Source organism: Anoplophora glabripennis, unplaced genomic scaffold (genome assembly GCF_000390285.2).
Source record: "Anoplophora glabripennis isolate ALB-LARVAE unplaced genomic scaffold, Agla_2.0 scaffold91, whole genome shotgun sequence".
Taxonomy (NCBI): domain Eukaryota; kingdom Metazoa; phylum Arthropoda; class Insecta; order Coleoptera; family Cerambycidae; genus Anoplophora; species Anoplophora glabripennis.
In genome coordinates, this window is record NW_019416224.1 from 816,361 (window position 1) to 834,029 (window position 17,669).

Genomic DNA, 17,669 nt, shown 5'->3' on the forward strand with positions numbered 1-17,669 from the left:
TAAAAACCACTCCAAGAAAAATAATTGCATATTTGAAATTGCCGCACACGAAATACCCACGATATAGCTGATATAAGGGCAGACATACATCAAAAGACATGGGAGTTGGAAGACTACATTAATAATGGAAACTTACATTGAAGATTCTACTAAGAATAAAATACAAGTTTAAAATCAAATCCTTGAAAGTGGTTGAAGTTTCCGAGTCAGTTATTCCGTCAGCATTGAAAAATAATTATTGGAGCTTCCAGTGGCGGATCGTGACATTGCGAATAGGTGCAGCATATTGATTGTTTGACTAAAAAGCGGCTTTAAATGAATCTGGAAATATTTAGTTACATTTGCAATATTACCGAAAAACTGACGTTCGCGAGAAAGATTTTCATTTAGATTTTATAAAAAATAGAAACACAATTAAACACGGCATACAGAAAAGTTTTTTTAAATAAACACTTCCGCACAACCACTTATACACCGAATACCATTCATTCCGAAACTTCCGAACGTACACTTTGTCTTTTGACTTTCCCTTTTTTCAACATCGAGAGAAGGCACAGGTCTCTCGCAAATTTAAAAAATCCTTTTTGTCCTCAATTTTCCATCTGGAAAATGGCGGTTCCAATAAAATGCATACTGGATCATACATAGGAAATATTTCTACAATTATTGATACAAAACAAATATTAACAAAGAACCGTTATAATCGTACACTGGGCGACGTATTGTATAAACTGTTTAAAGTAAAGGCAGGCGATGGGTGATGGCGATGCTGCTTCAATTTTCGCGTCACTCGTTCCCCCAGGCCGTAGTTTATCTACATGTTGGCCGTCTCGTTGCCATGACAACCGCCGTAAACAATGATGCGAAGTGAAGCGAAATACAAACTGATTTCGATCCGCGTCTCTTGTTTATGCTATACCACAGACAATAGCTATTTTGTCTGTGGCTTTACGTTGTATGGCACGAGATTGATGTTCGCGCTCAACGAAGGTAATGGTTTTTTAGAAGGCGGTCACCGCGCAACTATTCTGTTTATTTCTGCGTATAAAACAAACAAATACATTTTCAATATAGAATTATACCTAAATCTTAAAATTTATATAAAATTAAAAATAATTCTAAATTGCACAATCAGGTGAAGCGATGCGTGACTTGCGTCACCTGGCGAGCCGCCACTGGGAGCTTCAGAACAAGATACCTATGGTTTTAATAAATTATCTTGCCTGCACATCTAAATAATGGCAGTTGAATGTTTTCTGTTCTATTTTCGTACAATTGAAATACTGAACTAGTTTTTCTCAAAAATGAAAACCTATAATAATGTTACTGAAGCAATACAGGGTGTTTCTGATATAACTTTTACTAAGCAATTAATGGTCTAAATGCTTCTGTTTTCGAGAAAATTAATTAAGAAAATAAATGTATGCCGACTCTGTACATCTTGCGCACGTGCACATTCAGAATGCTCCGGATCCGCTACATGCGTGAGGCTCATCTCTTATTGGCTGACGTTCCACGTAACTTCCACAATCAAACAAATCTTATGGCAGGTCAGTATGTCTTGTGTACTTTAGTTTTGTTTTGCAGTATTACTTAGCGGGCGTATAATATGTTGTCTGATTAAGGACTAGCAAACTTGGTGTTAATGTAAGGATATTGTCAGTACAATTTAAATGAGACTTGTTTATATGTGGTTCGTTACTGTAACAGACGACAACCTAGCAGTAGAACAATGCAAAAGGCAGTTCTAAGGTTACGGGATACCGGGATGTCCACCTGCCATATAAAGGTACTACAGGAACAATTATTACACCCCTATCATGTACAAAGGGTTCAAGCGTTAAATAATAATGATTTTCAGCCTCGTGTAGAATTTTGCCAGTGGTTTCGACATCAAATAGCACAAGATCCGATTTCGTTAAATTTTTGTGTTACTCTTAAACGAATTTGCATAAATTTCAGCATTTTCTTACACAAAATTTAAACCGTCACCAGCGTTTCCACATAGTGGCGCGCGGCAAGTTCGATGTGAAAAGTTTTTTTTTTTCAATTTAAAACGTAATGTTTTAGACCTTAACAAAAGTTGCACATTTTCGGGTCCTCTATTACCCTTTTCCAGGAACGCGCTTATTTCAGAAACACTGTATATTAAATTAAATTAAATTAATAATACAGATTTTTTTTGTTCCAATTAATGCAAGTGTATTCTTGACACTTAGAAAAAAACATAATTAAAATATCTGTATTTTATGACGGTTCTGGAAAAAATAATTTCATGAAACTATGAAAATACTAAAAAAATCTTTTGTGTGTGTGTGTGTGTGTAACTAAAATATAATCTCCAGTGAGTTGTAAGTTACTAATAGTATTAAATCTACTAGATTTCACCGTCACGACAAATGTTATCTACATAGAAACAAAAAGTCGTATTTCACATTGGCAATCAATCTGAGCACGACGATGGCGATTGAACAAATGCAAATTGGATTTTGCTTGGCGTACATTTCGTTACGCGCGGCGCCTCCCAGTCTGAAAGCAACAATTATCCCCCAGCATTCAATATTTAATTACCAAATCATATTAGTTGCTACGATGAAATTTAACGATGCCCTCTTTAATATAACCCATCAATACCCATATAAAACAAAGTACGGTAGTTAAGGCAGGCCAGTGTCTTGGAAGTGCTATTGATTTTCTTTCCGCACTTTCTTACAATTAGTTTTAGAAATGTAAGAAAAGAAATGCCTTACGGAACCCGCTAAAACTAGAACAAATTTAATTTAAAAGAGGCGGCAAGAATAAATTTACAAACTAAATTAATTTCCTTTTATAGGTACAAACCCGTACCAGCAGCCACGCTATATTAAATCCCTCAAAGTTTGCGTGCCACAATTTTGCCGAGCGCAAATATCACAACTCATTACTGATTTATCGGAAAATTTTACTAATCGACATAGTTTCTAGCGCAGTAATAGTAGGATTTACACTGCATTAAAGAAATAAATCGAACCACCAACCAACAAAACATAAATATTTCAGACGGCAAATTCTTTTAGGTATAGTTTCGATTTTTGTTAACACAATAAACGATCTGGTATGGTTGAACGATTTCTCTATCTCTCAAAAAACCATTTTTTGGTTTAAAAATAAAAAACACCTCAAAAATCTAAAAATTTATTATTTTTATATAATTTTTGTAAAACTACATCTCGAAACGAACAAAAGGAAAAAAACGTTTATGATATCTTTAGTTTTTACCAAGTTACAGGTTTTTGAAAATTTTTTATCCAAAATATTCAAATGCTCATAACTTCTTGCGGGGTTGAAATAGCAGTTTGAAAAAATTCATGAATGCTACTCTAAATGGGTTATTTAGAAACAAAAAATCAGGAGACGGCCCTGTCACGACCTCAGTGATTGTTCCATATACAGGGTGACCAAATGAAAACGAAACAGAGTCATTTTCAGGAACTGCGTCAAGATTGTAGAAAAACGCTCAGACCCGTCGATTTTAGATTAAAGGGGGACATTCTTTGCTGGTATTTTTGACTCCGCCACTTTCACCCCCAAGCAAGGGTAAGCATCACCCCAAAATATTTAAATGGCATTGGGGGTTGAGTAATATTTCTTTTGAAAGCTCTTACAATTCTCTTTACAACAGACTTTAAATTTTATAATTCCGCCCAATACTTTGAAAAAAATTTACATTTTAAAATTTAAATTATGTTTAGTTGCTTACTTACTACTTAGTTGATTAAATGTTCAAACTGATGACCGCCCGCTTCCATACAAGAATAAAGATTTTGTTCGAAACGTTCGCGCACATTCCGAAGCATTTCCGGAGTGATTCGACGGCATTCGTCGACGATTCTTTGACGCAAATCTTCCAGCGACGCTGGCTGTGTTTTATAGATTTTACTTTTTAGGTATCCCCACAAAAAGAAATCAAGGGGCGATAAATCCGGTGATCGTGGAGGCCACTCAATGCTGCCTCTTCTCCCAATCCAATTCCGTAGAAAACGTTGGTCCAAATACTGACGGACAATTAACGCATAATGCGGAGGAGCACCGTCCTGTTGAAAAATCAAATGATCTTCATCATACTCTGGAACATTTTCAATAATATCAGTCAAGGCAGGGTCAATAGCGTCTTCCAGTAATTGCAAATACATTTGGCCAGTCAAATTACCAGGTAGAAAAAAAGGACCCACCAGCCGGTCACCGAAAATTCCAGCCCATACATTTAATTTTTCCGGTTGCTGTGTATGCACCTCGTGAAAAACTCTTGGGTTTGAATCGGACCAATAGCGGCAATTGTGACGATTTACCGTCCCGTTCAAGAAAAAACTGCATTCATCAGAAAAACAGATGTTAAAAAGGAACTGTGGATCGTTCCCTGCTCGCTCACTCATTATTTCGCAAAATTGCAAACGGCGGTCATAATCATCCTCATGAAGTTCCTGGACTAAATGTATTTTGTATGGATGGAATTTATTCTTCTTCAAAATGGTTTGTATGCTAGTTCGATTGATCCCAGACACAGATGCCAGCTGCCTCGTACTTAATGTAGGATCAAGATGAACTTGTCCCAAAACTGCAACTTCACTAGCTTCATTAACTATAGGTTTTTCAATTTCTCGTTTTTTATTGGCTACGTTCCCTGTCTCTTGAAATTTTTTTACTAACTCTAGAACATACTTCCTCCTGACATGTCGATCTTGATGTTGTTCATTAAATAGCTGAGCTGTTCTATTCGCACATTTATTGTTCATAAAGTAAAGCGAAATGATATCTACCCTTTCCGCAATGGAATAAACCATAGTGTTTAATTTTCAAAAACACAATTAAATAAACTACCAACCAACGCTTCCAAATAATACTAGAAAATAATTTGGAATCCACTAATTTTACGTTCATTGTGTGTGTATAGCATTCATTTCTGTTTTTTACAATTTTGTTTTTTTTTACGAAAGTGATAACAAATCGCCAAAAACCAATGTAACGCAAGAAATACTAAATTTATACCATTGGCGTACTTAACTCGAATGACTGACATTTTTACCGTTACTAATTGTTTGTACATAAGTTTCAACTTTAAAATCAAAATTCTTAATAAGTATTGGGCGGAATTATAAAATTTAAAGTCTGTTGTAAAGAGAATTGTAAGAGCTTTCAAAAGAAATATTACTCAACCCCCAATGCCATTTAAATATTTTGGGGTGATGCTTACCCTTGCTTGGGGGTGAAAGTGGCGGAGTCAAAAATACCAGCAAAGAATGTCCCCCTTTAATCTAAAATCGACGAGTCTGAGCGTTTTTCTACAATCTTGACGCAGTTCCTGAAAATGGCTCTGTTTCGTTTTCATTTGGCCACCCATATGTATTTTTCTCTTCCGCTGTCCTTGGTAGCCCATTCAATTTTCCTGTTCGTGTACCTATTTCCTCCAAAAGCAAAAGATTATGGTGCTTGTTTCTGAATTGGGTGGGGATAAGACTCACAGTTCAAATATTCATCTGTATGGATTGGTTTTCTGTAAACGCTACAGCCTAGGGTACCGTCTGGTTTGGGGAATAGTAAGGTACCATTTTGATCCATCACCGTGACAAACCTACTGACCTTATGTATTCCATTCATGTGATTTTGGAATGATTCTATTTTGTTATATCGATGAGACCAGATAATACGTGTATCGTCTTCATATCTGATCTAACACCTTGTCTTTAGAGTTGCTAACTCCAGAGCTTTCTTCTCAAAAGTAAACCCGTAGCTAATCCTTCAGTTTGTGCATAAATCCGATTCTTATACGAGTATTAGGGGAGAAACTCCATCTGGTGCATATTTTTGCTGAATGAATTTCTCATCTATGTCTTTTGCAATGATCCTCTGATGAAATTATTCCAAAGCTTTTTTAATTACGCTTTTGTGGACGATGAAGTCTTGCTAAAGATTATCTGGATCTATTGCATTTCAAGTTGAATTCCCTTAATACTGTCGGTAAAATCTCCTGCGTTTCTAACATGACCTTCCGTCTTTTCACTAAATCTTTAATTTGTTGCTTTAAGTAACGAAATATTTGATTGACTACGTGGTCACAACTTTATGAAACAATTTATTTATTCTGATTTTGGTGTTAAATTCACAAAAAGAATAACAATGAAATACTTTAATTGCTTTTAACTGCACTTTTTTTGAAACACTGCACTTCTTTACATATGCTAGAAAAATAGATCTAATATCCGAACTTCCAAGAACTCTTTTTGGATGAAAACGATCAAAAAACAAATAATAAAGTACGTATTAAAAATAAAATTTTCTCAAAAAAAAATAAGATCCAACGTAATACACATGTTCATTGCAAGTTTCTGGGTATTAGTAACAATAAAATTGTTTCCATTCTCTAAAGAGTTTGACGCCGAGTTTTATTCATAGGTGAAGTGAAATTTTGTCAGCTTACGAGTGACCTAATATCAGTTTTAATGATAATAATGCGTAAGGTATACCTGAAGTTAAAAGTGTATATATTATATTCTAGATATTAAATATGAGAGGCGGTAAACTTCCAAACCAAATAAATTTGCGCTATAAACATTGTGCAAACTCGTATTTCGTCGTCGGGTAATAAATTTACATTATACCGAAAAAGGAAATTACTACGCCGCAGTTCAGTTTTAAGAAGGAAGTAGGTGAGATAAGTATTTGTATTTTAAAATAGGCATTAATTATCTAAATAGACATTTTAATTTCAATGGGGTTATGTAAGGTATAGCCAACAGTATTCCAAATGACCTAGCAGTTACGTGTTTTAATTATTTTCGGCTATTAATTTACAGCGATTATATAACATGAAAAAATAATGCATTCGACACCAACAAGCAACGATCAGATATTGCATCACAGCTAAGTAGATGAGTAGTCAACTAGATGCTTCTTCACTAAAAAAAAAGTGTAAAAAACTCAATATGTTTGAATCATTAATTAATTAGTTATTAACGGTAGATAATAATAATTAAAATAAATGGAATCTGAGGTAAAAAACTCTATATCACAATTTTACCCACATAAATACACAGGGTATTCTGAGAAACACTAACATAAATTTAGGACCTGATAGAATTTCAAAAAATATTACAATTTGTTCCAATAAACCATGGGCGTATCTTTTTCCGGTTTAAAAATACAGGGTGATGAAAATAATTTTTTAGAATCTAGTCTCGGTCCTATCTTCCACAAAATTCGACCGAATGAACTGAAATTTTGTTATGTGTTGTTTCTGGGGATGCTAAATGCTCTGTAGTTATTAATTTTTGGGTACATCATACAGGGCGTTCAGTGCAGTACTCCGCGGAAACATTTTAGGTCCTAACTTTTTTGAGGTTAATCTTTTTCCCCTTTTGTCACTTGCTGTTATGGCAAATTTTATTTTAAACAAAAAAAATGCTCTTGTAAGAAGTGCTAAAATTTGCCCGTTTTCGGGAAATACCAGGCATACTGCGCCAAAGTCAAGCATCTAGTATCACAAATTGTTGTTTTTTATTTCAAGTAGGCTTGTGTCAAATGTGTCAAATGAACATGTTATGTGCATTATCAAAACAAGTATTTATTTTAATTCGTGTAATAAGAAATTTCTATTTGCTATGATATGAATAACGGTAATAACTATTCAAACTCGGAATATGCCGATATTTTGCTGACTTGGCCGATATTTGGAAAAATTTCCTGGTCGCAGATTACTAAATAGAAATACATTTTTGGCCCGTTGAAAGGCGATGCCGCGAGAAATGATTACGAGTTCCGAATAGATTTTTGTCAATTGCTTAAAGAAAGACAAAATGAAAATTCGAATTTTCGACGATCCTTTTTACGGACGAAGCGACTTTCCCTCGAACAGGATCGTTTAATATTCATAATGAGCATCTGTGGGCTGAAGAAAATCCTAGGTCCAAAAAGGAGTCCCATTTTCAACATTCATTCAAAGTAAATATTTGGCCTGCCACGTTGGGGAATCAGTTAATAGGATAACACATTCTGGATGGTAATTTAAATGGCACCAAGTATTTAGATTTTTTAAGAAATAATCACTATTAGCAAGAAACAATTATTATTTCATGCATGATGGCGCTCCACCACATTTTACTCGAGTATGCAGAGAATGGCGTCATAAAAATTTTCCTGAGCGATGAATTGGTCGAGGTCCAGATGCTGCAATTCACTGGCCTCCAAGGTCACCAGACCTTAATCCCCTTGATTATGTAACTTGGAGCTGCGCCAAACAAAAAGTATATGAAATAGAAATAAATTCAGTAGGACATCTGAGACAAAACGTTGTTAATGTTTTCAACCATCTAAAAGACGATTCAGAACCTTTGAAAAACTGTTTCCTAAACATTTGCCTAAAGTCAGCAACATATCGGGATATTCCGAGTTTGAATAATTATTATTACCGTTATTCAACAATTTGGGATACAAAACAACAATTTGGGATACTAGTTGCATGACTTTGGTGCACTATGTCTGATTTTTCTCGAAAACACGCAAATTTTAGCACTTGTTACAAGAGCACCTTATTTGTTTAGACCAAAATTTCAATAACAGCAAGTGACAAAGGGGGCAAAAACATTAACCTCAAAAAAGTTCGGACCCAAAATGTTCCCGCGAAGTACTGCACTGATCGCTTTGTATGATATAGCCAAAAATTAATAACTACAGGGCTTTTAGCATTTCCAGAAACCCCACATATCAAAATTTCAGTTAATTCGGTCGAATTTTGTGGAAGATAGACGGAAACTAGATTTAAAAAATTTATTTTCATGGATATTTTTATATATTTTTGAAGTTTTTGAAATTCTATCAGACCCTGAATTTATCAGTATTTTTCAGAACACCGTATACAGGCTGTCTTATAAAAAACGCCCCAAGCTGTAACACTGTTAATAATTGTTCTATTTAAAAAAACAAAAGACTGTTTTTAATGGCTTGACAAATACTACAATCGAGTACTGATTTTAATTTTTTTGCCATTATCAGAACGTTAGGCGATTTTCAATTGTTTTTTCTTAAATGTCAAGTTATAATTTTTTCGGCGTGTTCGATAGAGTATTTTTTTCTGCAGTCAACGATATATTACAACTTGATATTTATTAAATATTTTATGGAAAAAATATTTTTTTATAAAATTTATTAGAAAAATGCCATGCCTAAAGTAACAACAACAAAGCAAAACAAAAATGTAACAATAAAAAACCTTATAAAAATTGTTCGAACTGTCTTCCATCTATTGCTGAATACATAATTGACATCTTCTGGCTCCCTCGTACGTAGCATTTGATATTAAGTTTGGATGTATTTCACGGCAAACGTTTATAATCCTCTCTCTTAAAATATCTACATTTCCCGGATGTGTCAAAAATATTTGATCTATAAGATATCCCCAAAACCAAAAATCTGCGGGGGTGAGGTCAGGAGAACGGGCGGGCCATCGAATAGGACCAGTCATGCCAATCCACCTTTCATCAAAATTAGCATTTAACCAATTATTGTTTCTTCTAGCATTATGCGGGGGAGCACCATATTGTTGAAAATAAATCCTATACACTTCTGCAAGCGGTAAGATATCCAAAAAATTTGCACGATTTTCTGACAAAAGTCTATGATATTTGTCTTGAGTTAGAGTTCCATTGATGAAAAATGGTCCAATTAATCGATTATCTAGAATATCGCATCAAACATTGACACTGAATCTCCGTTGGTAATTGGTTTCAACAGTTATTCTGGGATTTTCTTGACTCCAATATGGATATTTCGGATAAAAATGCCATCATTACTAAAGGTACACTCATCTGACCATATAATTTTTCTCCAAAATCCTGCGTCCTGTTGTATCATATTTAAATAAAAATGGCAAAATTGCCCCCTTCGGACACAATCGTTATCTTCTAACACTTACACTTTATGATATGATTTAAATTTGTTTTTTTTTAAGATTTTGTGTACCGTGTCTTTTGAAGAATTAATATTACTTGCAATTTCTCGAGTAGAAACTTGTGAATTTTCCTCAATACTAAGCAAAACGTCTAATTCTACAGGACCATTAAAATTGCGTTGCGAATTTTTACGCTTTTTAAATGCACCATACATTCTGAGATTGTCTTCAAGTGTTTTAAATTTTCGTCGCTGTGGAACATCCCTGTTTGGAAACCGATTTGCATACAGACGTTCTGCTTGGGCACTATTTTTATTATATTAAAACATAAAACACACCACAGAAATGAGAAATATTGAAAGTATACTTGCAACATATCGATTAGTTCATTATTGTTCATATTTTTTTAAGTTACAATAATTTCTTTGTAATTAATAACCACTTGACAACACACTGATACGTATTTTGCCTAGAAAATGACGCGTACGTTACATTTAATACTTCTAAATTTAATTGTTTTCATGGCAAATTTGACATTTTTATCAGAAGTTGCCGTGAATTAGACATAACATTTCTCTAATAAATTTTGTAAAAAAATATTTTTTCCATAAAATATTTAACAAATACCAAGTTGTAATATATCGTTGACTGCAGAAAAAAATACTCTATCGAACAGGCCAAAAAAAATAATAACATGACATTTAAGAAAAAACAATTGAAAATCGCCTAACATTCTGATGTCAAAAAAAAATTAAAATCAGTGCTCGATTGTAGTATTTGTCAAGCCACTAACAACAGTCTTTTGGTTTTTTTTTTTTAAATAAAACAATAATTATTAACAGAGTTACAGCTTGGGGCGTTTTTTATAAGACAGGTATACGTGCATAACTGGCAGTAGCAAAAAATGTGTTTTTCTCAGTTGCGTACTTAAAGTGCATATTATCAGAGAATATTTACTGCAAATATAAGTTTTTTTTCTATTATCAGTTTTAAGAAATATTAATAACCATGACACATGCGTTTGACGAATTATTCCCTCTCTTTGTGTTTCAACATCAAAATTACTCACTTTCTGATTAGGCGTGACAGACTAAATATTTCAAATAAATCTACAAATAATAATGTGATTATTACTATAAAGACTTACCTTTCACTCTGCTGAAAAAATACTGAACCCTGCAAAAGAAATATAGATTAGTCGCAATAAGTATGTGTCTGTATCAACTGTCAATAAATCAATTCAGTATATATATTTTTTTTTATTGGACAGTCAATTAATTCAGTTTACAGTTGTTCTGTTTTCCAAATACTATACAGAAAAAAATGTACATGTAATACCGAAACAATTAGATACATAGCATATTTACTTTTACTAAGCAATTATTAGCGGTCGTTTTATTATGCAATATTCATTTAAGAACTTCGTTAAATTCCAACAATTTTAACCGACAGATATAATTGTTACAAAACTGTGGTGCATGGGCGACAATTGATGTGATTGCCAGTCGGTTTTCGCCCATACACCTCAGTTACATAACAATGTGACTAGGAAAATTTTACCTAATGGGTAAAGTAGTCGAAAATGGGCAAAGAATATGGTGCCTCACATCACAGATCTGCATTAAAAAAAACTCAATTGTTTCTTCGAGAACTGTAATAATACTAATTTTGAATACTGTTCGTGTTATATTTTCAGATTGGACTATTATCTTCCTATACTTATATGTTACTTTTGCAACATTAGCTAATGGAATCGTTTGTAATATACTCGTATATATTGTTATGATTATGTGAATTCGTGTTTGTGTAAGCGCCAAAATTTAATTTTATTTTTTTAATTTTTTTGTGATATGTAATTTGATTTTGGTGTAATGTTGGTTGCCTAACTTTGCCCTGTCTAGCTCTTGACTCTTCTCAGTAGTAGGTTCAATTCAAGATTATTATTCAGCATGAAACCCACACACAACTCACAACTCTAAACAAAAGACGTTATTTCTAAAGTAATTTATTATTATTTTGTTTTTATATATCAATAAATTTCAAATAAGAAATGTCAAACACAACAGCAAAATATTTTGAAATCTTGTACAATAATTCAAACACTTTAAACAAGAGTTTATCTCAATGTAGCTACTTTCCTTGATTTAATGTATTATTGGTTGCTTGCAATAAGAAATTTAAATTTTATCGTATAACTTCTTGTTTAATATGTTGTTACTTATTTCTAATATTTATGTCTAGAAATTTACAAACAATTGGCCAATTTTGATGATGCTTTATATAGTTAAATAAATTTGTTTATATGAAAAATTTTGAATCTCTGAACTTTTTGTATTCTATCTTTTTTTGGTTTTTTCTTTTGAATCTATGTGGCTAGCTATATCGTATACGAATTTTAATTTTAATTTGTGCACAAATGTCAACGAAAATAAAGGTACCTTTTTATACGTCTTATTGTTTAATTACTTGTCGACTGGCTTCTCGCTTTTACTCTGCTTGACTGTTGTTCTTGAATCCCTGTCTCTCCTCTCTCGCTGGATTTCTGGAACCTGCCTGCTCGTCCGCTTTCTTTCTGGATTCCTGGAACCTGCTGCTGCTCGTCCGCTTTCTCCCTAGATTCCTGAAACCTGCTGCTGCTGGTATTCCGCTTTCTCTCTCTCTCTCTCTCTGGATTCCTGGAACCTGCCTGCTGGTATTCCGCTCTTACTCTATTATCTTGACTCACTTCTCCAAAACTTTTTACTTTTATATATTTGGTTTTTCTCAATTTTCTTCTTTTATACACTTTCTCACGATAACTGCTTCTATTTTCTATGTTTTTTTCAATCAATTTCTGCAACACCTATCTCTTTACAGATTTTTCTCGTAACTAATCAATAATTATTTTATTTTTTTTTACTATCTTGATTTTCTTCACCCTTGTTAGGGCCTTTCCACATATGTGCTTTTGCTTTTTAAGTGCCGTTTTCCTTTTGCAATTCACATCACTTCACTTTATCCTTTGCACATATACACCCTATTCTAGTTTATTTACAATCAATTTTAAATTATATTTCAAAATATTTCATATTCTATAATCTTATTTGACTTTTATATGTACTATTTTATGCCTTGTGGATCCAACTTTAATTTTGACATTTATATGACATATTCATCTTATTGATATACAAAATTTTCTTTAGACCTTAATATCTTTTACTAATTATTATTTTACCTTATATTATAACTATTTAATAAAACTCTGACATGTTATCTTTTGTTTGATATCTGTCACTTACGATTTTTAATTAATTTCAATTATGTTTTTCTAATAACATCTTTGGCATGTACTCTATTTGACCAAAATAATAATAATTTTTTTATACTTGAATTTTGAAATTTATCCTGTTCTAATAATCCGACTTTCTTCTAATGATTCCTAATACTTATTCAATTACTAACAAAATATTTTTTTGATCAAATATTTTTCTAAATTTTATAATAACCATTTCAACCATTCTCTTTACCGCGTTGTATTTCAATAGAATTTTAATTTAATTTTTAAATTGCTATCACTAATCTGATTTCATCTCAATATATACTTTTAACCGCAACCCCAAGAAAATTTATAAATATATACTAAAATGTTTTAAAAAATTTTAAAAGTCGAAAGATCGAAAGTCTATTTTTGACTTCAATAATATCTAGATACCATAGCATGACATCGAAAATAGGATGCACTGTACAGTACAGCACATCACTTAAATATAACACAATATACTTGAGGAGCAAAAGTTACCACTGTTACACTTTTGCATCACAATCTTATTAAACACATTTTCATTTGCTAACCTAAGTTACAAATCTCTATATAACCTTTTATAATATACTGATTACTATAGAATACTCCACCCGTAGCAATTGGACATTCTAATAAATCACCCTGTATATTTATAATTTCTCCCATCGTATCAAATGAAGAGTTAAAAAATTCCATGTACAGCCAAATAGTACTAGTTGTATGTTTATGGACAAATAGCCATCTCAAGAATGTTCCTGAAACATGTGGAGAATACAACTACACCAGCTGCTGTACAACATACCAAGCACTTCTTGCGTTACACAGAACTAGTTCAATTAAAATAGCAATTTACTTATGTGTTATAATTTGCAGCTACGTATTAATTAAATAAAGTCAAAAAAATTTAATAACACAGAGAGCATTTAAATCTAGACCTACTTCCTGGTATAAATTTCGAATCCATTGACGTTTGCACTGTGACTTGTCGAAGTAAGAATCCAATAGAACTTTTACTGTAAGTATATTCAAGACATGTAATAATCTTACACTAGGGAAGAAATCTTGCTTGAATATAATAGGAGCTGTAACCTTTATAAAAAAACAAATATTTATTGTTACACAAGTATAGTTTATTAATATGCTTATTACATATAAAATTAATTGCGTTCCAAAATGAAAAATTATCACGAATTGATATAAATGTGAAAATTGAATAATTTATTATGATTTTCAAAATTTCAAATAGTTATTACATGCAATAAAATATTTTGAGAATATATACAGGATGGTCCCAAGGTAATTGGCCAAAATTCATGGGTAGATTCCCGAAGCAAAATTATTACGATTTAGCTGAATTTACCTTAGTCCAAAAGTTGATAGTTAAAGAGATACAGGGTGTTAAATGTAAAATATTATTTTAGCTTATTTCCATTTATTTCTTAATAAATGCAAATATCTACATAAAATTTTGGAGTTTGGCGTTCTTTGGGAAGAGGAATTGAATTTGTTCACATTTTGGTTATACTTTATAGAGGGCGCCAGCTACCTTAGATTGAATGTGTTGAAAACGACATAACTTTTTTGTACTGTAAGGTGTCTCATCTTTGGTATCAAATTCTTATTTTACAACTCTTTTTACACAAAAAAGGTAAACTTTATGAAAGTAGCTGTGTCGTACCGTTTCCGAGATATTTGGCTTTGCAACTTCCAATGCTAATAGTTGAAATAATTAAAATAATTTAGAAATGTCAAAAATAAGGGATTATTTAGAATTAAAAATTATAATGAACAGTAAAATAATCAACATTAGTAAACAATATGCCTTTTTGACAATAATTGCTCAAAATGTCCGCCTCTAACTTCAATACATTTATCAACGCGCTTATTAAAAGATTGTCTTATTTTAAATTATAAATCCTTAACGCGAAATGACTTTGCAGCATTTAAAACCTGCTGCTAAAGTTCTACTCAGGTGTTTATACTTTCTCCATAAACAACTGATTTCATGTAACTCCAAAAACGAAATTCTCCGCATTTTATCTCATATTTATGTATACGAGTATACAATTTAAATTGTAAGCTAAGATGTAATTTTAATTAGGTACGAATAATACTTAATAGAAATTAGCGTACAAATGATAGCAATAAACAAGTGGAAAACGTCAATTATTTGATTTTCGTCCAAATCCTACTTAAGAAACTTTACCGCTAAATTAATAATACCTGTAGGTACTTAATTGTAATTTTATGCAACAGCATTGGAAGTTTCAAAGCCAAATATCTCGAAAACGGTGCGAGATAGTTACTTTCAAAAAGTATACCTTTTTTGTGTAAAAAAAGTTGGAAAACAAGAATTTGATACCAAAGATGAGCTACCTTAAAGTACAAAAAAGTTATATCGTTTTTAACACATCTATCTACTGCAGCTAGCGCCCTCTATGAACTTTAACCAAAATGTGGACAAATTTCAATTCCCGTACCCAAATAACTCCAAACTCCAAAATTTTGTGAGGATATTTGCATTTGTTAAGGAATAAATGAAAAATATTGAAATAATATTTTACATTGAACACCCTGTATCTCTTTAACTATCAACTTTTGGACTAAGGTAAGTTCGGCTAAATCGCAATATTTTTGCTTGGGGTCCCAATGAATTTTGGCCCATTACCTCGGGACCACCCTGTATTTATTGGAAGAACCTGAATATTTAATATTAAACATATTAACATTAACAATATAAATATGCTATGCTATAATAATAATTAGCATATATCTAGTTACACAGCAGAACAGCACCAGCCACTACTGTGCACGCATCTAGTGAATGTGCACTATTATGGATCAAATGTGTATATTATCCGAATGGGGTTTGGAAAGTGTCACAATTTAGTTGCTCGGTTAGTAAGTGGAGTTTTAATCAGAACTGAAATTATTAATCCTAGGTAATTTTTTTGAGCTGTACAGCTCTATTTATTTTAAAATTTTAGTACCGAAAATTAATTTTGCATCATTATTGACGTGTAGCTGTATGTTTATGAATCATATTAATTTAGAGGCATAATTTCATAAATATCAATAAATAGAAATAATAATCAAAAAATAGAAATATTTTACTGGTTATGTGGAAAATCCCCAATTCCACTAACAAAGGGAAACATAACAATAACGCATTGCTGATTACCAAACTAAAATTTCATAAAATATAATAAAACAAATAGAACTAACATAAAACAATATTTACATTAATTATTATATCAATCGCACTGATGGAGTTAGTAGTTTCCCAGATTACTCTTTTCACTAAAATGTTGATTTCATAAATCTGCTTAAAAGTACTGGCACATTAGACCAGATATAATTCCTTCACTTGCTTTACTAATTTTCCACTTCTCATTAAAAGAATATGTTTAGATCTTTTTTACTATATGTAACTGTTACAGAGAAGATGAGTCTTTAGGAAATATATAGACCCATATTTATGTTTTTCTCCCCTCCCCAAACAAAGGTAAGTGCACAGCAAATATTTAACTTAATTTTCTGTTTAAATTATTTTTCAGAGCTAAATATTTTCTTTTTTTTTTCAAATAAATGCCTTATTAACTCAAATGAAATCGTCAAATACAAATAAATTATTTAATTGGCTCTAATAAATGTTATTTTTCCCAAATAAATACTTTCTTCAGTGATAGGCACTCAGTTAAACCACTTCCAAAAATTCCAAGACTTTCATTCACTTCAGATAAACAAAATATATATTTTTTATTTTTCTAGGTTAAGCTAGAGAAAGGTGTGCAATGTTCGTTAAAAATAATTGTAGTTTATCTCCATAATTGAATGTGAAATTCAGAAAAAAAAGTTCAGCTAAGTGATGAACGTTAGTGTACATCAACAAAAAACGCCGTTGCAATACCATTTGGATACGTATTATAGTCTCATGAAACGAAAGAAATGATGTCATTCGCAAATTTTTAGCAAGTATACATAATTGAGTTCATTTTTATCTACTAAGGTCAACTACCATCAATTTGATTTCCATATTTAGTTGCAATATTATTATATAAAATGTCAGGAAGTTATCGCTCACATAAACATCAACATAATTAACAATTCTACTATCATTCCTTTTTTTTTTCTTGTTTTGTATTAACACCATCATAATCTAATAAACAATAAAATAAAACTCGAAAAACTTGGTCTTGGCATAAACTAAGTTAATTATTTCAATATTGTAATTTCTGTGGAAACTAAATTGAATTGAAATGTATAACACCGCGCCCAATAGTAAATAATATTATTTACTACATACCTATTAATCGTTACTAATGCATTCAAATGTTTTTCATTTCTAATTATGCATTAATTCAAATAAGAGTTCATTAATAACCGTAATCAAAATATAGATTAACAATTGAAAATTTAAATTTTTATACAGCTGTCATGGTAGACTTAGATTCAATTCGATTCACTCAC

The 17,669-nt window shown here is 31.9% G+C and overlaps 1 protein-coding gene across 3 annotated transcripts in view; it reads right to left on the bottom strand.

Moving 5' to 3' along the window:
* LOC108904398 (muscleblind-like protein 1) overlaps positions 1–17,669 on the bottom strand; it is a 771,591-nt gene that overhangs the window by 628,518 nt on the left and 125,404 nt on the right. For 2 of the 3 annotated variants that reach the window (XM_018706928.1, XM_018706929.1), the window contains exon 2: positions 11,067–11,095. The exons of the other annotated variant lie outside the window; for it this stretch is intronic. The gene's annotated coding sequence lies outside the window, so the exon portion shown is untranslated. The remainder of the gene's footprint in view (positions 1–11,066; positions 11,096–17,669) is intronic. 3 annotated transcript variants of the gene reach the window in all.